The sequence below is a fragment of the Miniopterus schreibersii genome (assembly GCF_964146895.1).
Source record: "Miniopterus schreibersii genome assembly, chromosome: 3".
Lineage (NCBI taxonomy): Eukaryota > Metazoa > Chordata > Mammalia > Chiroptera > Miniopteridae > Miniopterus > Miniopterus schreibersii.
Window position 1 is genome coordinate 7,588,705 of NC_138103.1, and position 18,283 is coordinate 7,606,987.

The 18,283-nt window shown below is 46.1% G+C and overlaps 1 protein-coding gene across 1 annotated transcript in view; it reads right to left on the reverse strand.

Annotated features, from left to right (window-relative positions):
* Nucleotides 1-244: 244 nt before the first annotated feature.
* The window catches only part of LOC308555136 (nuclear protein 1-like), a 74,214-nt gene continuing 56,175 nt past the window's right edge, over nt 245-18,283 (reverse strand). The window contains exon 3 of the mRNA XM_081133015.1: nt 245-261. The gene's annotated coding sequence lies outside the window, so the exon portion shown is untranslated. The remainder of the gene's footprint in view (nt 262-18,283) is intronic.

The following is an 18,283-nucleotide window of genomic DNA, read 5'->3' on the forward strand; positions in this document are numbered from 1 at the left end:
TTTAAATTTTCTTTTAATTTTTTTAAATATTGAAACGACTACTTTCTTTTTAAATATATCTTTATTGATTCCAGAGAGAGGAAAGGAGAGGGAGAGAGAGAGAGACAGAAACATCAATGATGAGAGAGTCATTGATCAAGCCCACAACCCGGGAATGTGCCCTGACCGGGAATCGAACCCCGATCGCCTGGATCCCAGGTTGACGCTCAACCGCTGAGCCACGCCCGGCTGGGCTATTATTTTTTAATATGTCTTCATCGACTTCAGAGAGAGGAAGGGAGAGGGACAGAGAGAGACAGAAACATCAATGATGAGAGTGTCGTTGATTAGCTGCCTCCTGCACGCCCCCGATGGGGACCAAGCCAGCAGCCTGGGCACGTGCCCTGACCTGGAATTCAAACCCGATCTCCTGGATCCTAGGCTGATGCTCAGCCTCTGAGCCACGCCTGCTGGGGCCACTCCTTGTCTTTTTTAGTCTTTTTCCCGTTATTGTCCATGGGACCCTGATCTTTTTTCTCTCTCTACATGTTATTGCCCCTCGGATTCCTCCTCAGCCCACAGTCCCTCTCATCCTGCATGCTCTCTGTCCGTCTCATTCATTCATTCATTCATTCATCTCTCCCTCTTCCTCCCTTTCTCTCTCAATAATTTCCGAAACCACATTGGAAATCTTGACCTCTCCCCTGAGTTTAAACTTAAACAGGTAGCTGATTACTAGATATATACTAACCTTGGTATTCCATAGGTCACAGACAGACTAGCATGACCATAACTGAATTCAATGTTCCCGCCTCCAATCCTGTCCCTCTCAAAAAGTATTATAGCCCGGCCGGGCGTGGCTCAGTGGTTGAACATTGACCTAGGATCCAGGCGATCAGGGTTCGATTCCCAGTCAGGGCATATGCCCGGGTTGCGGGCTCAATCTCCAGTCAGGCGCGTGTAGGAGGCAGCCGATCAATGAAATGACTCTCTCATCATTGATGTTTCTCTCTCTCTCTCTCCTTCTTCTTTCCTCTCTCTGAAATCAATAAAGATATATTTAAAAATAAATTTTAAAAGGTATTATAATAACCTGCCTCAGTTTACCTAATAAAAAATTAGACATGATCCCTCAGGGCCTCCTTTCTCTTCCCCCACCTGCCTTCCTTAGTCACTAAGTCAACAAGTTCCAAGAAGAAGGAATAATTCTTCTAAGCATTTCTCCAATTCTTTTTTAACACATTCACCCCTCGGCTACCAGGGTGATCACTTGGAAATGCAGAGCTCACGGAGCTCCTTACCCTCTGGGTGACGTCCAAGCTCTATCATGTGATACACTGAGCACCCCTTCTGACCTTTCACAGCCTGAATCTGCTGTTGAAATAATGTCGGGTGTCAGTGAGATGACTGCCCTTCCCCAGGGTAAGTCCCACCTTCTATCTCCGAATACTAGCAGCAAGCCTGGGGCACTCACGCCACCAGCACATACCCATTAGTCTGGGACCCCTCTAGAGCTAATGCTTGTCCAGGGGACTTATTCACAGGGACTTGGCAAACATCACTTCTTGGTTCTGGGCTTCCTGGGGTGTCTTAAAGGCTTTTCTGGACAAGGACATGGAGTTGCGGTGATCTCGCTTTGTCTCCTCCTGAAAAGACAAGAGTTGGTGCTTTCACTGTAGTCACAGTCAAGCAGCCTTTGGGGAATGCACTGGCTGAGTGTCGTGATTGCTTTATTACCAGCCACCGGGAGCAGGAGAGGCATGGAGTGGAGAGAGGGGAGGCAGTATCTGTACTTGGTGGAGGTCACAGACTCCCCGAAAGGTGTGGGTCCCCATCATCAGTCATTCTTGAGCCTGTCTGGGGGTCTGTTCAAGGGGTGAGATGGGGAGCCATGGCCTTTATTTCCTTCTTAAAAGCTGGTTTTCTGTTTCATTTGGTTACTGTTTATCTGGCCATCTGTGGGAGTCATAACAAGTTTCCCCCCTCCTTCCTCTCTCATCCTTCCTGTCTGCCGTCATTTTCTAATCAGTTTCTAGTTTTATGGATCTTTCTCTTCTTCTCCATCTTTTCTCCTTCTCTCTTTTCTCTCCCTTTAATTCTTTCCATCTTTCCTTCCTCCCTCCCTCCCTCCATCCCATCCTCCCCTTTTTTCCTTTCTCAATTGCTATCTTAATCTTTTTCTCTCATTTTTCTTTCCATTTCCTCTCCTATTTCCTTTCCTTACTTCCGTTCCCACCTTCCCTTTCTTCCTTCAATATCTACATGGAGGATTTTGAGCTAATAACCATGGAAAGACAAACATCAGATATCTTGTCATAAAGAATCTCATATGTCCAGAGGAAGGCAGGTGACCCAAAGGGAAATGAAGGGTAAGAAGGACAGGACCCAAAAGCAAAGCAGCCCTGCAGGTCTCACTGGGCCCCGCCCAACCCAGACCTCTTCCACTCCGTATATCGAAGCTTCGACCGCTGGATTTTTCCCTGAGATGGTTTTGGGCAGGTCCAAGACAAACTCCATCTGTTGGGACAAATCAGTCCAGGGTTGGCCATCCATGACTTCAATAGGGTTGAATGTTTTAGAGGACTTGCTGTAGGGTGAGGGGAAGCTCCTGAGGCTGGAGGCTCTAGGTGAGCCTGGAAAGCTACCGAGGCAGACCCCCTGTGCAATAAGAAGGTTCAAAAAGTGCTCTGGGATAAGAAAAAGAAGAAAATGACTAGAATAGGACATAAGAGTCAGTCAGCTGGTGTCTGACATAATGTAGGACAGGGAGACGCAGTGCAGGGAACTGACATGACACAGTAGTCAGACTCCTGGGCTTTGACATCAGACTCTGAGTTCTAGTCTCTCCTCTACCATTTACCTGGCTTTGAACAGGTCACTAGGCTTTTCTGAAGCTCAATTTTCCCCCTGAGTAAACTGGAAAATAACAACTTTGTTGAGTTGTTGTGAGAATAAAATGAGGTTACAAAGCCCTGGCTGGTGTGTCTCAGTGGTTAGAGCATCGGCCTGAGCACCAAAGGGTCATGGGTTCGATTCCCAGTCAAGTACAAGTACCTGGGTTGCAGGTTCAATCCCTGGGCCCAGTTCTGGGTGCATGAGGGAGGCAATCAACTGATGTGTCTCTTTCACATTGTAGTCTCTCTCTCTCCCTCCCTCCCTTTCTTCCACTCTCTCTATAAATCAATGGAAAAAATACCCTTGTGTGAGGATTAACAACAACAAAAAAGACTGACAAACCTCTAGCCAGACTCATGAAAATAAGAGAGAGGATCCAAATAAATAAAATCAGAAATGAAAGAGGAGAAGTAACAACTGACAACAAAGAAATATGAAAAAGTATAAGAAAATATTACAACAACTATATTCCAAAAAATTGGATAATCTGGATGAAATGATAAATTCCTAGAAACATACAATCTTCCAAAACTGAATCAGGAAGAATCAGAAAACCTGAAGAGACAGATAACAACTAGTGAAACTGAAGCAATAAAAAAATAACTCCCAGCAAATAAAAGTCTTAGACCAGATGGCTTCACAGGTAAAATTTACCAAACATTCTAAGAAGAACTAACACCAGTCCTCACAAACTTTTCCAAAAATTCAAGAGGAAAGACAACTCCCAAGCTCAATGTACAAGGTCAGCATTATCCTAATTCCAAAACCAGATAAGGACACTATAAAGGAAGCAAATTATAGGCCAATATACCTGATGAACGAAGATGCTAAAATCCTCAACAAAATATTAGCAAATGGGATACGGTAATACATAAAAAAGATCATACACTATGATCAAGTGGGATTTATTTCAGGGATGCAGGTTGATACAATATCTACAAATCAATAAATGTGATACACCACAGAAACAAATGAAGGGTAAAAACCACATGATCATATCAATAGATGCAGAAAAAACATTTGAAAAAAATTCAGCACCCATTTATGGTTAAAAACAACAACAAAAATAACTCTCACAAAGTGGGAATAGAGGGAACATACCTCAACATAATAAAGGCCATATGTGACAAACCCATAGCCACCATCATACTCAATGGGCAAAAACTAAAAACGTTTCCCTTAAGATCAGGAACAAGACAGGGTGTCTGCTTTCACCACCCTTATTCCACATAGCACTAGAAGTCATAGCCACAGCAATCAGACAAGAAGAAAAAAAGGCATCCAAATAGGAAGGGAGGAAGTACAACTGTAATTATTCAAAGATGACATGATATTGTGCTTAGGAAACCCTAAAGACTCCACCAAAAAGCTACTAGATCTAATAAATGAATTTGGTAAAATAGCAGAATACACAATTAATATTCAGAAATTGCTGGCATTTCTATCACCAATAATGAACTATCAGAAAGGGAAACTAAGAAAACAATCCCATTTACTATTGCAACAACAACAACAAAATAAGGCACCTAGGAATAAATTTAACTAAGGTGGTAAAAGACCCGTACTCAGAAAACTATAGGACATTGAAGAAAGAAATTGAGGAAGATACAAATAAGAGCAAGCATATACCATGTTCATGGATTGGAAGAAATAACATCATTAAAATGTCCATACTACCCAAAGCAATCTATAGAGTCAATGCAATTCCTATTAAAACACCAATGGCATATTTCACAGATCTAGAACAAATATACCAAACATTTATATGAAATCAAAAAAGGACACTTTATTATAGCCTCAGCAATCTTGAGCAAGGAGAACAAAGTTGGAGGTATCACAATACCTGATATCAAACTATACTACAAGGCCACTGTAAACCAAAGAGCCTGGTACTTGCATAAATACAGGCATATAGATCAATGGAACAGAATAGAGAGCCCAGAAATCAACCCACGACTATATGGTGAATTAATATTTGACAAAGAAGGTAAGAGCATACAACGGAATAGAGACAGTCTCTTCAGTAAATGGTGTTGTGAAAACCGTTGGAAGTCCTGCTTGGACAGGTACATGGAAAAAAATGAAACTAGACTACCGACTTACACCATACACAAGAATAAACTCAAAATGGATAAAAGACTTAAATGTAAGTCGTGAAACGATAAAAATCCTAGAAGAAAATGTAGGCAGTAAAATCTCAGACATCTCTTGTAGCAATATTTTTGCTGATATGTCTCCTAGGGCTAGGGAAACAAAGGAAAAAATAAACAAATGGGACTACATCAAACTGAAGCTTCTGCACAGCAAAGGAAACCATAAACAAAATGAAAACAGAACCCACTGTATGGGAGAACATATTTGCGAATGATACATCTGATAAGGGGTTAATTTCCAAAATATATAAAGAACTCATACAACTCAACCAAAGGAAGACAAATAACCCAATTAAAAAGTTGGCATCGGACCTGAATAAGCACTTCTCCAAAAAGGACATACAGAAAAAATGCTTATCATTACTAATCATCAGAGTGATGCAAATTAAAACTATAATGAGATATCATGTCACACCTGCCAGAATGGCTACATTCAATAAATCAACAAACAGCTCAGCCGTTGTGGCTCAGCGGTTGAACATCGACCTATAATCCAGGAGATTGCAGTTTGATTCCCGGTCAGGCCACATGCCCGGGTTGCTGGCTCGATCCCCAGTAGGGGGCGTGCAGGAGGCAGCCGATCAATGACTCTCTCATCATTGATGTTTCTGTCTCTCTCCCTCTCCTTTCCTCTCTCCAAAATCAATAAAGACTTTTTACTTTTTAAAAAAATAAAAATGTGTCTACCTTTTGACCCAGAGATCCCACTTCTGGGAATATATCCTAAGAATTCCAAAATACCAATTTGAAAGAATATATATGTACCCCTATATTCACAGCAGCATTATTTACAATAGCCAAGATCTGGAAATAGCCCAAGTGCCCATCAGTAGATGAGTGGATAAAAAAGCAATGGTACATTTACACAATGGAATACTATGTGGCTATAAAAAGAAGGAAATCTTACCTTTCGTGACAGCATAGATGGACCTGGAGAGAATTTGCTAAGTGAAATAAACCAGTCAGAGAAAGACAAATACCATATGGTTTCACTTATATGTAGGATCTAATGGACAAAATAAACTGGTGATCAAAATAGAAACAGAGGCATGAATACATGGAATAGACTGACAGCTGTCAGAGGGGAGGAAGGGGGGGCAAATGGATGAAAGGAGGTAAAGAGATTAGCCAAAGAACACACATATGCATAACTCATAGAAACAAATAACAGTATGGTGATGGCCAGAGGGAGGGTGGAGGCAGGGGTTGGATGGAGGTGAGCACAGGCGGAGACATCTGTAACAGTGTCAACAATAAAACTAAAGGTAAAAAAGAATTTTAAAAAAGGAGTCATTAGCCAGAAAAAAGCAATTAAGCCAATACAGAAAGGGGACTCAAAAGGTGAAAGAGCCATCCCTGACCACATCATTTGTGTACCTGTTGCCAGGCATGACTAAGGCTTCACACATCCTGGACTTATCAGTTGTGTGATCAATGAACTTCAAATTGAATTTCTGTTGCTTGCAGCTTAGAGAATCCTGAGTAATATAGCAAGACCTCGGTGCAGAGAGTGGGAATATAGGGCTGAATATTGGCTAGAACTTGTTCTTATGGAACCATCTGATTTTCAGAGTGAGTTAAATGCTGAGGCCAACTTTCAGGTATCCATAGTAGTTGCCAGATTCTTTGGGGCTTTTTTGGCCATAGTCAGGCAGAATTTGAAACTGGAGTCCTCTTCCATAGCTGGGAGAAGGGAAATATGAGAGGAGGGCATCTCCCTTTTCTCAAGTTTGGGGAGCCCAGAGTCCTCACCTTCCTCGGGTACTTGTACAGGGCTGTCACTGACTTCACGTGCAGCTCCTTAACGAGCTGGTCCAGGACATGGGACAGAAACTGTGGTGCCAGGACCACGAAAGCCTTCACCACCTGCAGCAAAGATGAGGGCCAGGGCCAGGAGAGAAAGGACCAAAGTGCAGCGTCATCTCCTGGGATGATGCAAAGTCAGTGTTAAGGCTTCCACCACAGTCACCACCTTTATGTGCTCTTGATTGAACCTCAGATATTTGGGGCTGCAGAAAGGGAGAGAATGCAGATACTAATGTACAAGAGTCTGATTCTCTCTCAAACGGCTTATGGGATGGGCAGTAGGACTGTAGATTGAGACTCACCTCCTGTCCCAGGGACACTAGAGAGTGACAGGGAGAAACTAGACAGTGAGGAGAAGAAAATAAAGACTGTGGACCATAACCCCCAATGATCTGTTTAAGCTCTTCAAACTGCAGTTTGCACAGCTATATTATGGAGATCCAGTTGTCATACTTAATTTATGGGAAATACAATGAAATCACATACAGCCTGGCTTAGCTCTGTGCTTGGCACACAGTTTTCTCAGTAGACGATTCTCTTTGGGCCTCATTTGCCTAGGGGCTCCTATGATCTCTATGGTGATATGTCCCATACCTGCCAGAGATATGATATTGTCAACTTGCACCCTACAGAAATGTACTTGGACACTGGCCCACACCTCTGAACCTTGACTTCTCTCCACACACCCACCAAGCTCCATGAGAGTCCAGCTGGGTCTTTTCTGTAGCACTGCATGATTGTAAGGGTCCTTCACCTTCCCCGTATTCTCACTGCAAACCCCGTGGCTCAGAGGCTCTGTCTCTTGGCTCAGATCTCTCTCTGTTCTTCCGGTCAGAGATCAGATTCTGATTCAAGTGCCACTAATAGAAGACCTTTGATATGCTTGCTATGTGCCAGATCTTAGTCCAAGCACATTTTAAATATTAGCACATTTAGTTCTCAAACAACCTTTCATCTTACTTATGGGAAACTAAGGCTCAGAGGCCAAGTAACTTGCCCAAGGTCACACTGCTAAGCAGTAGGGCCAAGATTTTGGCCCAAGCTGTCCAGCCCCCAGAATACATGCTCTTGATCATCATACTATACGCCCTTGTTTCCCAAATCTGCACAACCCCAGGCTTCCGCTCCCCATCACCTCTCCTCGGATGGGGCCCGGGCTGCTGACAACAGCCGTCTCCACAGCAGGGTGCTCCATCAGAACATTCTCCACCTCTACAGACCCCGTCAGATACCTGTAGAAGAACCCACCCGTCAGAGAAGTAGACACAACCTCCAGGCCAGCCCCATAGTCCAGAATCAGTCAGAATAAAGATCCAGGTTACCCTTCCCAGCCCAGAAACCAAGCTCACCCACTGGAGTTCATGATGTCATCTGCCAGGTCCATGAACTGGAAATAACCATCTTGATCTTTGATGGCTCGGTCTCCCATGAGCCAAATGAATATTGGCTGCCATCTTCTCAAGATTGTCCTGGTGACCACAGAAAGACAGTCATTGTGCCTGCAAAGCCTAAATCTCGTGTTCCAGGCTAGGGTTGCCATGAACAGATTTGCAGGTTGTGCAGTTTACAGCCTGAACATCTATGCATGGTGAGCTTTCCCTGAGCCTGTCAACCCAGCCCCCAGGCAGAACTGGATCTCTCCCCTTGATTTCAGTTACTCCTCCCAGGTTTTTCCCCTGCTCCCCCGGTCCAGTCGAGGGGGAAATGTTAATGCATTCATTTGCACAGGCTCTAGGGCATTTTCCCTGACTGATTCCACCTTCCCCTCAATGGTCAGCCTAACTAATCCTTGCTCCATTTCAGGATACCTTTGAAGGGTACCAAGGTTTATGAGACATTTTTCTTGGCTCCTTTCTTAGATTTGAAAGTTCTAGAAATACACCAGCAACCCCCCACCCCCGGGGCCTGCCAAAGTGCATATTTCTACAATGGCTGGACCCCTCTGTTCAGTTGAGGCACTTGTTCTTGAACAGTGAGAAGGTTTGGGGTTCGCCCCTTGTTAGTGCGTCTTTGTGTCTCGTTCAGGTGGAGGAGTGTGGGCTCCGGACTGGACGTTCAGTCACTGGGCTCGAAGGCAGCGTAGGGAGTTCATAGGCTGGCCTCGTCATCTGGGAAATAAGGGCATGGAAGGTCAGACGGACCAGGAGGCATGTCCAAAGCCTAACAGCCATTACAGATGACAGAGCTGACTGGAGTCAAATCTCTGACCCCCACCTTGACTCTTCCTCCTGGTCACCATTCAGCCCCTGCTGGCACTAGCTCTGCGGGCCTTGAGTCTACCTGTTCCCTGGACTATCCAATGGGGAGAAGCCCCTGCCTTAGCTGCCTCACTGACGTGTGAAATGAAGGGGGACAGCACCAGGAAAGGCCTGGAGAAGTGCACGTGCGGCTGAGCCCTCGTCTCAGGCTCACTTTTCCTCGTGTGTGTAATGGGAGTGAGAATTTGGGTCTCCAGCAATTCTTCTTTTACACACTCTTACACAGCACTGCTCCAAGTGTTTCACAGGTAATAATGCCTTTTGGTAGCCATGGTAGTGCTGTGAGATATTATGATACACATTTTACAGGTGGGGACAGCGAGGAAGAGAGATCAGTCACTTGCTCAGTGAGCAGTGGAGTCGGGTTTTGAACTCAAGCAGTTTGGCTCCAAGGATTTCATAAGGTCATTGGGAGGAATAAATGAGTGTAATGTACGCGACGTGCTTTAGGACTGTGCGTATCATGTAGTGAGCACACGATAAATGGCAGCAACTATCATTACCGACTGATTATTTCATTTAATATGAGGCCTTCCCTGCCCCTTTTCAGCAGCGCGGGGCTCGCGTGAGCCTCCCCTGGAGCGAGGTGTTTGGAGCCGAGGCTCATCTCGTTGTAACATCCCGAGGCCTGAAGACAGGAAAGCCTCCAGCTGCACGGGGCGGTCTCGGCGTGAGGTGTCTAACGGGGCCCTCAAGAGCATCGACGGCACAGCGGAGGGAGATGACACTTAGGGGGGGCGCAGGGCTGCCCCGGGAGAAGCCGCCATGCACAGCCCAGGGCAGTAAGCTTTCTGCCACGAAGCGGTTCTTGTGGGTGGAAAGGGGTGTCCAAATAAACATAAGGATCATTTTTTAGATGAGGCCTTAGTGACGGGCTAAGGATGCAGGGTGATTGGCCAGCCTTTTACTTGGCAAAGCGCCCATTCTTAGACACTGGATCTCCTTGTCAATGCCCTCGGGAAGTTCATAACTTTAGGACCCTCATTCCCACCAGGGGATGGTGGTGGGGAGACACATCCCTTACCACGTAGCCAGAGAAGATGCCTATGGGCCTCATGGGTTTGATCCTGATGCCCAAGTCTCCTTCTGCACCAGGGGGCAGGACATGGCCCTTGTCGTCTACGACCTGGAGGAAGAAGGCGATTGGAAGAATGCGCGGCCAGCAGGAGCTGCCTTCAAGAGCAGCATGGAAGAGCTGGGCTGGTCAAGTGGAGACCCTCTTGCTCTAGTGGTGACTGAAAACAAGAACCAGAAACCAGGAGAAGCCAAGAATTTGAAACCCAGATCTCTGATCCATCCGCCTGGAATGGGTTAGGTGAAGCCCCTTACTGAGACTGGACCAGTTGAGCTTGGGAAGCCTCTGGCTTCCGGAGCTCAGGAAACACAGCAGCCTCCCATTGTCTCTGAGGCCCATGGACTTGGACGTCAGACAGATCAAAACGCAAATTACAGCTCTGCTACCTTACTCGTTCGTTGCCTTTGAGCTACTTAAGTCCTATGTCTCAATGCCTTCCCCTGTAAATCAAAGATAGTAACGGCTTATTTCACAGGACTGCTGTCAGAATGAATGGGGTACTAAAACGAGAGCCCCACAAATGGTCACCATAGTTGGTTAGCGTCGTCGGAGCAGGAGTTACACGCAACACTGAACAGAATATAAATTGTTATGCTCCATGTCTGGGCAACTGTGCACAGAGCCATAGACACACGTACACGAATTCTACTCGTGGGAATTTAGCCCAGAGTAATAATAAAGGAGGGGAGCAAAGTCTTAGCTACAACACACTTATTGTAGTGATGTTTTTACCAGTGAAAATTTTAGAAATCATCTATTGACCGACAGAAGGCATAAGGAGTGGTGGAACCATGCTGTCTACACTAGGTAGTCGTTAAAGATCCTGCTGCACGTCAGTATTAATTGACCTGGGAAGATGGTCACCCCAGATTGTTCAACAGGAAAAGTAAGTAACAAAATGACATGTCAAAAATGACCCTTAGGTTTGATTTTAAAACGTGTGTGTTGATATAACTGACTGGTCGGCTAATTTGCTAGCTACTCAAAGTAACTTCCTCTTCATGATGAGAATATAAAATGTCCCTTTTCTTTCCTTCCGTCTTCTCTTCTTTCCTGCCTCCCTCCTTTGGCATATGATATTAATGCTTTTTAAATTTTTCATTTATTGATTTTATGAGCAAGTGGGAGAGAGAGAAAGCACACTGATCGCTGTTGGATTTACTCACCGCTCAGCGGCTGATTCCTGTACCTGCCCTGACTGGGGCTCGACCCCGCAGCCTTGGCCTATGGGGACGACGCTCTAACCAACTGAGCTACTTGGCCAGGGCTTATTTTAATATCTTTACTTTTCACTATTTTTCCTCAATGAAGAACGTAATAAATCAGTTACTGAAAAATGTGTGTGTTCCCCATTTCCCTTCCTCCTGAGTGCACCTAACACACCTGCACATCCTAAAGGGGAATCTCGGTCCCCAGGCAGCCAGGTTTCACTTCCATTGTCTCGGAACCTCTGCAGGTGAGTCCCGGTGGGAAGCAGTAGACAGATGGGCCGACTTCAGGAGGCTCAGAAGGTCGTAGAAAGAATGCAGCAGAGCAGGTCCTGACACAGTCCAGAAGGTGGCTCCCATTTGCTGGCTCTCTTCCTCGCGTTTCTCTGGCTCTCTCCCTTTTCCTGGAATCCCCATCCGAGGGGTTGCACTAAATTGTTTGGAACGCAATCTGATTGACTGCTCCCCAGGAAAAAGGAACTAATAACCACATTATCATATTTTTAAGGAGATCCATACTTTCCTAAGGGCCCATGGACACCAAAAGTCCTTTAAAATCTGATGGGATTAAATTGCCTCCCATAAGAGGGCCAGCCTTGCTTGAATCCTGAAATAAATTTTCCTACAGAGAGGCTGGTGTCAAAGGAGTATTTTCTGAACAAGGCTCCCTCCGAATGGCTGGGCCCCGGCCGTGCGTGCACTGTCCTCCCACAGAGCAAACCTCTTCCACATCGCAGCGCAGCCAGGAGCCCGCTCGGTTCCACCGGGGTCCCCTTAGCCACAGAAGGATGTCGGGTGAAAGAGTGGCAAGGAGGTGGGGACAGGTACAGAGAGTCACAAGTGACGGGTACCGGGGAAAGAAGCTGGGGGACAGCACTCCCAGGTTGTGTTGGCAAGTGGCACCGTGAATCCACATTGGGCCCAAGGGGCCCCAGGGGTTCCAAGGAGATACGACAGCAGGTGAGGCGGGGCTCCCAGGGGGTTCTTCTCACCCCTCACTTTAGTCTGAGCAGCTCAGCATAGTGCCTGACGCGTTTGACAAACTCAAGTCTCGGCTAAAATGTCACCCCACTACGAGGACTTTCCTGACCACCATTTCTGAAAAGCCAGGCCTTCATCCCACCTCACCCCATCTCACTCATCTTCACCTTTCCCCACAGACCTTCTCGCTGTCTGCCATGCCATGTGTTTATTAGTTCATGTCTTTCTGCCATGCCGTGTGTTTATTAGTTCATGTCTCTTTCTGCCATGTCGTGTGTTTATTAGCTCATGTCTCTTTCCCCCACTCCCATGGGAATGCAATCTCCATGAGAGTCTGGCCAGTTTTACTCTCTGCTGAATTTTCAGTACCTATCCCACAGTAGGTGCTCAATAAATAACTATGGAATAACCACGTGATAAATGGTGCCTCATATTTTTATAATCAAAGAATGATTGCCCAGGTTGACCCGCTCATGCTCCCCAGGAGCAGGTGTCATTTCTGTCTGGCCGTAGAATCTTGGATGTCCAGTCCTGTCTGGGACTTCCTGTTCTCCAGAGTGTCTGGGAGCAGGGTCTCCCCTCCACTGAAGCAGTTCTGTAGATGTGGGAACTTGTAACTGAAGAAGAGAAGAGAGGTCAGTGTTCCCCCTTAGCCTCCCTGCACCAAACTCTGCCCAGGCCCAGAGCTGGATTCTGGGTGCTTTGACGATGACATTGATTTCATGGGACAACTATGCTCAGAGGAGATAGATGTGCGTGTGTATAAGTAGGGGAGGCGGGAGAATGGGCCAGTAGATCCAGAGGTCTTCACCATGGCATGGACCTGTAGGTCCCAAAATGTGACTCAGTGGGAAAGGTCAAGAGGTGTGTGTATATAATCAGCCATGAGGAATTTTCCTTCTGCTTATGACTACCTTTGTGACACTCCAGGAGATTGCCAGACACGCCTATTATAACCCAGTAGGATCAGCCGGAGGTATGATCAACACAGGAGGGCAACTAACCCAGCAGAGGGTGCAGGGGGTTGGAGAGAGGATCAGGGCAGACTTCCTGGAGGTGGTGAAACTTCAACAAGTATGACTGAGAGAAAGACAGCAAGACATGCCCAACTCTGGGAGTTAAACCATCCACCAGGAAAGCCTGGACAGTCAGGGATGTGTGGAAGTCTTTGGCTCAAAGGGTCAGGAGCTTCCCACCTGAAGGCAGGATATGTAATCAATGTGGATTCTTGACTGTAGAACTAGGGCACTCAAGAAGCCTAAATGAGGTGAAGCAAGATGTGTCTATATGGCCCGGCCAGGCGTGGCTCAGCGGTTGAGCGTCGGCCTAGGCGATCCGGGTTCGATTACCCGTCAGGGCACATGCCCGGGTTGTGGGCTCGATCAATGACTCTCTCATCATTGATGTTTCTACCTCTCTCTCTCCCCCTCTCCTTTCCTCTGTCTGAAATCAATAAAGATATATTTTTAAAAGAAGAAAAAAGAAAAAAAAAGATGTGTCTATATGACTTCATGGCCCTGTCCAGAGAAACCCTCAAAGCTGGCACTTGCACCTATTCTCGGCTGTGTGATTTCATCACCTTGAATGCAAATGAGTGCAGTCTTTCAGTGGGCGATTTGGCAGTGCTGGTAAGAACACTCAATGAACATGCCCCTGATACTGTGGTTCTACTTGCAGGAATGTCTTACCGAAATGCTCCCTGCCTACTGTAGCTGACAAAAACAAAACAATCTCAGTGTCCATCAGTAGGTGACGGATCAGCATCCTTCTGTGAAATACTCTGTAGCCATTTAAAAAAATAAGTTATGTGTCTAGCTCTGATGAGAAAGTTGCCCATGATACATTGTTGGATGAACAAAAGCAGGTTGCAGAACATTATGTACACTATAATCTTAATTTTTGCATTAAAATTATTGAAGTAATACAGATTCTAAGCAATACATTGTTTTCAGCATAATATAGGTGTCCCACATTTCTCCTGGTTGCTAAAGAAGATAAATGGCCAGATAAAACAATAGTAAAAGAATCTGGAATACTAAATGGTATTACTGGAAGTCGCCCTAGAGATCAGCAAACCCAACTCCGTTGAACAGACCGGGAAATAAGGACCAGAATGGTTACTATTCTCCACTCTACAGATGTTTAGAGCACTAACCATGAGGCAGACACTTGCTTGGTGCTGGGATATAAAAGTTAGCAGAACATGGTACATGTACTCAAGGGCTCATTGACAGGCTAGTGGATGGTTGCAAGGTGCACCTAACCCAGGCTTGTGAGCAACTGCCAGAGAAGGGCACGTGTGAGCTGACCTGGGAAGGATGAGAAGAAGTCAGATAGAGCAGGAGGTGACAGAACAGGGTTCCAGGGAGGCCAAAGCAGGGGAAAGCATAGAGCCTTTAGTTAACCAAAGCAGTTGGAGGACAGGGAATTCTAGTCCTGGATTTAGGGCCATGGTCTCTGGTCCCCCAGTTCAGTGCTATTATTAAAATACTACCTGCCTCTTGCCCGGCCAGTGTGGCTCAGTGGTTGAGTGTCATCCTAGGAACCAGGAGGTCACAGTTGGATTCCTGGTCTGGGCCCACGCCCGGGATTTGGGCTCGATCCCCAGCAGGGTGTGTGCAGGAGGCAGCTCACCAATGACTCTCTCATCATTGATGTTTCTACCTCTCTCTCCCTCTCCCTTTCTCTCTCTAAAATCAATAAGAACATATTTTTTAAAAATAATAAAATAAAATAACAGTATGTGATGACTCAGCACATATATCAATTAAAAGTCTCATCTCAAGTCTTGAATCTGTCTCAGGCTCATGCCACTGGCATGTGACGTCCAATGCTGTCACTTTTGTGTTTGCAGGCTCACCAGGAGCACTCTCACTCACCTTCTCTGCTAGGCAGCCTGGCATGTGCTTGGTGGAACAAACGTGGAGAGGTCATTAATGCCCTGCTGTATGGTGAATATCTCACTAATTTTTAAAATTTTTATTGAATTTACTGTGGTAACATTGATTGATAAAATTACATAAGTTTCATGTGCACAACCCCACAACCTATCATCTGTACACTGTATTGTGTGTTCACCATCTCAAGTCAAGTCTCCTTCCATCACCATTTATATCCCCATACCCTATTCTACCTCCCCCCACCCCCCTTTCCCTCTGGAAGTCACCATGCTACAGTCTGTGTCTAAGAGTTGTTGTTTTTTTTGTTTTTGTTTTTACTTAATCCCTTCACCTTTTTCTCCCTAATTTTTTTAAAAAAATATATCTTTATTGATTTCAGAGAGAAAGAGAGAGGGAGAGAGAGAGAGAAACATCAGTGATGAGAGAGTCATTGATCAGCTGCAGCCCACAACCCTGGCATGTACCCTGACCGGGAATCGAACCCTGATCACCTGGATCCTAGGTCAATGCTCAACCGCTGAGCCACACCCGGCTGGGCTCTCCCTAATTTTTGATGAAGGTTTTCTGGACAATCCTTGACTATATCAACACCAATCCAAGTTTCATATGCTCTAGTTGACTTTCAGTAGACAACACCTGGATGGGGTGTGCTCCTAGGGGCCTCTATGGAGAGCTGGTCTTCAAAGGTGGCATCCTGAGGAATGTCTAGAGGATCCTTGGGATCTGTCAGGGTGACCTTTGAGTGTCGCTTGGTGGCTTATACTATCTGAAACATCACTCCATCCTTACAGAGGAAAATCTATTCAAATAATCTCTTGCCGGGGTTGACCAGCCCCTTGCAGGTTGAATGGGTGGTGGGAGAGTGGGGCATAGCTAGAGGGGAGAGCAGTGGGATGTGTACCAAACTCTCCCTAAACATCTGGAGGGTGGAGAATGCTGGTTATATCCTTGACCAGGATTGCAGAGAACTTTTATTTTGTCCATTGTAGATTTTAGATCTGTGCAGTGTTTCACTTTTTCACAGTATATATCTCTTTTAGAAGTGGTGGGGTGCCCTGGCTGGTTGGGTCAGTGGTTTGAGCATCGGCCTGTGGACTGAAGGGCCCCAGGTTCAATTCCAGTCAAGGGCTCTTGCCTCGGTTGGAGGCTCGATCAAATGTGTGGGAGGCAGCCAGTTGATGTGTCTCTCTCACATCAATGTTTCCTCCCTCCCTCTCTCTCTCCCTTCCACTCTCTCTGAAAAGCAATGGAAAAAATATCCTCAGGTGAGGGTTAAAAAAACTCAAAGAAGTGCTGAGGAAAGGGAACTTTTAAGAGTTAATTTATTTCATCTCCTTCCTCCTGGGTTCCATGCATACTATACCACCTTCTGATATGGCTTCTGTTGTATGTGTTGGGGACAGATACCATTAAATGTGAATACCTACAATTGCCCCCACCTGCCTGCCATGGGTGGCAGGTCCTAAAAGAGAGCCTTCTTTGTTTCCCCCAAGTGGATGATGGGTGAGCGTGATCAGGGACAAGCTGAGAGATGGGTAGGTGGCTTTACGTTGAAGGTGCCTGAAGCCCCCATGCAAAAAGCCAATTCTGCAGGCAGAGAGAGCAAAGAGGAGGGAGTGAGGTGAGCGTTGCCCTCAGCAGTGGAACTCTGGGATTTGTAAAGGGATTGTTAGGAAGTTATGCAATGTAACTCCCTCCTTGCATCCTCAAGAGACCTTCGGTGAAGAACCCTGTGAAGACTTTTCAAGGCTCTTTGGCAAAGCATTTCAGATGTGATGGTCTGAAGCATTGAGACTGTAGACCAGGAAGTCCCAGATTTGTTTGCCTTGCTGTGGCTCTCTCACAGGAAGGGGGACTTGCTGCCCAGGCAAAGGGAGTTCTGGTCAGCTCCACAGTTCTGACTCTCCCCATATGACTCGGCAAACTCCTGGTTTATACCTTGGTCCCTTGTGAGTTGCATCAGAAGGAGTCTATCCTGAGAGGTTGCTGACAAAATGGAATTTCTGGTCCTGTGCCGGGGCCAGCCGGCAGGCGAACGAGGACCTGATTGAGGGGGTGAGGATTAGAAAAGAAAGACACAGAGAAAAGAATGGGATCGGGAGGGCTGCAGCCAAAGCAGAGCTGAGCTGAGCTGAGCCAGGCTGGGCCCCGAGTTTATTGATTACATGCTTTTTATAGTACACCCAAACAATACCCCAAGCAGTGACCGTTACACAATTCCAACTCCTGCACGTCCGCACTTGTTTATCGAGACTGGATGTCTCCAGGTGAAGTCATAAATCTCTTGTGCAAGGCTTCTACTTCCCTAAAGCAATGGTTAATCTTTAAACTAAGCTACAGGGGGTAGAGGTGCTGGCTCAACCGACCCACCCTGCGGGTCAACGTGCCAGAGATTTCTCTCTAAGGCGGCGCTAGGGTCGGCGAGCCCCTGGCGATATTCCAGGGCAGCACCCTACCAGGGAGACTATTCATGAGGGGCAGCCAGCCGGCTCCCCACATCTCCCCCTTTCTTTTCTAAACTAAAGACTTAGGCTCTAAGGCTTTTGGGCGGGTATGCAGGTGGAGAGTATGTAGTCCTATTTTTAGGACTTTAATATCTTTCATGAGTGTTTTCAGTATGCAGGGTGTTATTAAAAAACCAAGGACAACGAGAATAGCCAGTCCGGCCACTCCGAGAATTCCATGTTTCCAATCTGTTGCTGAGAGGAAATGTCCCCTCATTCCATCAACCCAAGATTGCGCCATTTCTGCAAGTGAGGTGTCTATCTTAGGCGCTTCCCTTAAGGCCAGAATTTCTTGATGGAGTTGTATTAAGTCTAGAGAGACATTGCCATCATGCCAGACCCCTGCTAAATGCTTTTGCACTTTGTCCCAGGGGTAGGAAGAGCTGTTGTATTCCTTACGGGTCACGCAAATGTGTTTAAAATCAGCATGACAGTCTAAGTCTAGCCTTAGCTTTAAACTTTGCACTTCTCGCCCTATGATAGTAAGGGTGTTATAGAGTGCATTAAGTCTTTCTTCTATCTTT